The sequence below is a fragment of the Marmota flaviventris genome, chromosome 2, assembly GCF_047511675.1.
Source record: "Marmota flaviventris isolate mMarFla1 chromosome 2, mMarFla1.hap1, whole genome shotgun sequence".
Lineage (NCBI taxonomy): Eukaryota > Metazoa > Chordata > Mammalia > Rodentia > Sciuridae > Marmota > Marmota flaviventris.
This window is the reverse complement of record NC_092499.1, coordinates 64,294,654-64,299,297: the sequence shown is the minus strand read 5'-3', so window position 1 is coordinate 64,299,297 and position 4,644 is coordinate 64,294,654.

The window sequence follows — 4,644 nt, the reverse complement described above, 5'->3', positions numbered from 1 at the left end:
AAACAAACAAACTTTCTGAGTGACAACATAATACCATCTTTGGAAAATTTCACATCCAACCTTGTGTAATGGGTTGTAGTCAAAACACAGGTGCAGGGGCTTGGTTTGTAGCTCAGTGGTAGACTGCTCACCTAGCATAAGTGAGGCACTGGGTACAATCCTCCACACCACATAAAAATAAATTGTGTCCACATACAACATATGTGTGTGTGTATGTGTGTGTGTATGTATGTATGTATATATATATATTTGTTTATTTAAAGAATGATAAACTCTTAAAAAAAAAAATCCCACAGGTGCAAGCCAGGCATGATGCCTCATGCCTGTAATCCCAGCAACTCAGGAGGCTGAAACAGGAAGATCTCAAGTTTGAAGCCAGCCTCAGCAACTTAGCAAGACCCTATTTCAAAATAAAAAATGTAAAGGCCCAAGAATATAGCCCAGTGGTAAGGGACTCTTGGGTTAAATTCCCAGTACAGCACACACATACATACACACAAAAGCACACAGGTGTACTGAAATTAGGGTATTAAATTACTTTCAATCTATGTGTACAAGGTGTGTATGCAACATAAATGAATTTTGGATTTAGACTTGTATATAATCCCCAAGATATCATATTGTGTATATGTAAATATTCCAAAATTTTAAAATCTGAAACACTTCTAGACCCAAGCATTACGGATAAGGGATACACAACCTATATTTGTAGAAGGCTAGATGAAGGTAGGAAAAACTCACTATGGTTTCTTGGAAATCCCAGGAAGCCAGAGGCTTCACTTTGGTCCCTGTTCCCAGTAGGAATCTAATTAATGGACACTCTTTCCCCTGAACTTCCACAGTGTACCATTTGTGACTGAGAAATCATTCTCTGCTTTATTTGAGCTCTTTGTCCACATTTTTTCTCCTAACCATCCCTATGGTGATGAGAAAAGGTTCTGCCCCTCACAGGGACAGTAGGACACATAGCCTAACATAACAGATGCGCCACTTCAGTCGTGGTTGAATGAAATCTGGCTTTAGTCAAGTTCTATCTCTCTGCTTCAATTTCCCCTCCAACCCACAGGCAGCCCTAGGAGGCCAGTCTTCTGCCAGAGTCCACATAAGGATGTCCTAAGTTCTTGGGCTTCCTGAGAAGCTACTGCTGGAAAAATTGAGACAACTATGTTTCTCATGTGCCTCAGCCAGCCACTGTCAGCCTTCACTAGGCCTGACTCCTAGTGGTCAGCTGCTGCCTGATGGGGGCTATTTGCCATGTGGCCATTCCTCCCTTTCCCACCCAAAGCTGGTCAGGGACAAGGGGACCGTCAGCAGTTTCCCTCTTGCAGGATCTCTTAAAAAAGACTGATCAGAAGTCAGGCACAATGGTGCACACCCAGAATCCCAGCTATTCATGAAGCTAAAGCAAGGGGGTTGCAAGTTGGAGGCCAGAACGGGCAACTTAGCCAGACTCTGTTTCAAAGTAAAATTTTTAAAAGGACTGGGGATGGGTTGGAGCTGGGGCTCAGCAGTAGCGCACTTGCCTGGCATGTGTGAGGCACTGGGTTCGATTTTCAGCACCACATATAAATAAATAAAATAAAAGTCTATCAACAATTAAAAAAAATTTAATAAAATAAAAAGGACTGGGGATGTAGCTCAATGGTAGAGCACTTGCCTAGCATATGCCAAGTCCTGGAATCGTCCCCTGTACTGAAACAACAACAACAACAAACAAACAAACAACAACAAAAAAAAACCTGTACTGGAGTAAGCAGAAAGGTTTTCGGAGGTTTTTTGTTGTTGTTGTTGTCATTTGGGGGGGGGGGGGTTGGGGGGGTGCCTAATTCTCTTGTCTCAGGTGATGGAACATCTCTTTTTTCCAGTGATCATGTCTCTCCCCAAATTCTAGGGATAAAACTGAAGCAGCACCCTAGGGTCATGACCTTGAAGTAATCTCTCAGAGCAGAGATAGCCACGTCTGAGATCCAAGGAAGGCTGGGAGCTCTCCCCCAGCTATCTCTAACTCACACCAAAGACCAAAGCAAATACTCTAATCACAGTGGGGAAATTCCTGCTGAGAAACACTCCCCTTCCCTGGGGAGCCTACAGGCAGATTGCAGCCTGGGAAAGGGAGTGGCAGGAGAGCTCTTAGCAACTGGGTCCCCTGGCCTACCAAGGACGGATGCTGAGTGCTAGAGGCCTGCCCAGATCACTTCTAGGGAAATGATGGGACAGCATTGGGAGACAGGTATTCTAATAAGGTCAGGGAAAGAGCCCTGGGGTTGGGAATCTAGAGCTTCTGGGCCTGGGCCACTGATCTACAAAGTGAGAGCTTGGACTCACCAGGTGGTCTTGAAGCTTCTGGCTAGGTGGTCCTGAGCAGTCACCTAAGAATATCCTTCTCAGACTCCTCCTTTATAACCTCTAATGACCACAGGGATGGAATCTTTTTGGAAAGTGTTTTGCCATCTCAATTACTAAGTTTCTTTATAATGGATACAAATCCTAGCAGGTACTTAATTTTCAGTTCTAATGTTCCTTAAATATATACAAATGCAAAACTAAGTACAAACTTAAGGTTTTAGGCTTACCATCAACAATAAAATCAAAACAAGCTTACAGATTCTATTTAAAAGAAACTATAAAACCAGTAAGATTCAAATTAGTCACATTAATTTAAATGTGATTGTTGCTATTTGCTGAAACTAAATTGCTTCTCCCATTTAGGTCTGACTGTGATGGAACAGGTGGGTCTTTGCACGGGATGTAATACCACGTGCCAGATGACTCAAGTCTCCTACCACTTTCTCTATTTGAACCACTATATCAGGGCATCATTTAACCTTCACTTGGTGGGAACACAGTATAATGCACAAAGTTCCCCTCTGTTGTTTTCTCATTAACACTTAACAATTAGTTTTTAAACTTCTTTTTTTAAGTCTTTGTGCCAACAGGATCTTTCTCTCAAGTCTCAGGGCTCTTTAACAGGAGAGCTACCTTCATCCCACCTACTTCACAGGATGGCTGTGCACACGCATTCATTCAATCATTTATTGAGTACCTACTATGTGCCAGGCATTGTTTCAGGTACAGAAGATGTAGCAGGGGCCAAAATGAACAAAAGTTCCTACCCCATGAAGCTGTTTTCCTTTCTCCTTCTCCTTCTCCCCGCCCCTCCCCCTCCTTCTTCTTCCGGTGTGTGTGGCGGTACTGGGGATTGAACCCAGGGGTGTTCTATCACTGAGCTACACTCACAACCCTTTTCATTTATTTTTAAATTTTGAGACAGGATCCCCTTAAGTTGCTAGGGCTGACATCAAATTTGTGATCCTCCTATCTCAGCCTCCCTAGCTGCCTGGGGTTACAGGTAAGCACCACCATTTATAGCTGGAGTTTACATTTCAATATGAGACACTAAAAAGAAAATAAATAAGTAAAATAATATGTGCTAAGCTCTAAGGAAAAACAAAGGCAAGGAAGGGAAATAGTATGCAGAGAAGTAGGAGATTACGTGATTTAAAAGGGTGTTCAGGGAGGATGATACTTAAGACCTGAAAGAGAAGAGGAAGCAAAAGCATTCCAGAAATAGCTAGGAGATCACAGTGGCTTGCTGGAATAACGTGCCCCAGGCACACACTGAAAAGTACAATACAAATGCTGGTACAATAGATACCTGTTGTATTGCTGCCCAGCAACCACTTTCCCCTCCAGGCAACCGCGCCTTGATATTCCTCAGGGGAGGCTCCTCTCTGCCCGGGTCCCAGTGCTTCAGGTAGAGCTGACCCCACCCCCAAGCACTAGGAAAGGGCAGCTGACCAATCAGAGCACAACAATTGGTTTATGAATGACCATGGGACCCAATCAGAATGAAGGACACATAATGAGACTCGCAGGCACTCCAGAGAGAAAGGCACACAGTCCTTTCCCCTGAAGAGCCCAGCAGTAAAGATGTGCCTGGAACTTTCAGGAATCTTACGTGGAAGTTGTGAAAAAAGCCACAGCAGCCGTGCACCGCGCCCGTCTGAAATCCCAGCTGCCCCGGAGGCTGAAACAGGAGGATCGTGAGTTCAAAGCCAGCCTCAGCAAGTTGGAGGTGCTAAGCAACTCAGTGAGGCCCTGTCTCTAAATCAAATACAAAATAGAGCTGAGGATGGGGCTCAGTGGTTGAGTGCCCCTGGGTTCAATCCCCGGGACCACTCCCCACCTACCCACCCACCCCAAAAAAAAGCCACGACAGAGGAAAACAAGAGGAGAAACCAAGTCCACGTGACATCTTTTGGTGCCTTGCATCCAAGACTTCTCAGTTATGTGCACTATTGATTCCCTTTTTGCATAAATTGTGTATGAGTTATCTATTCCTGCTTAATAAACTACTGCAAAACTTAGCAGCTTAAAAGAACAAACATTTCACAGTTTCTGATAGGTCAAGGACTGGGGGCACCCTAAGCCAAATGCTTCTGGCACCGGGTCTTCCATAATTTCAGTCTGGATGTTAGCAAGGACAGTGAAGGCTGGGCCTCCACCAGGCTGTTGGCAAAGAGGCTTCAGCTCCTTGCCATTTGGGCTCTCTAAAGCTGATTGTGTGGCCCTATGACATGGCACTTCCTTCCCCAAGGAGAGCTGTCAGACACAGGGCGAGTGAAGAACCCTCAGAGCCTTCTG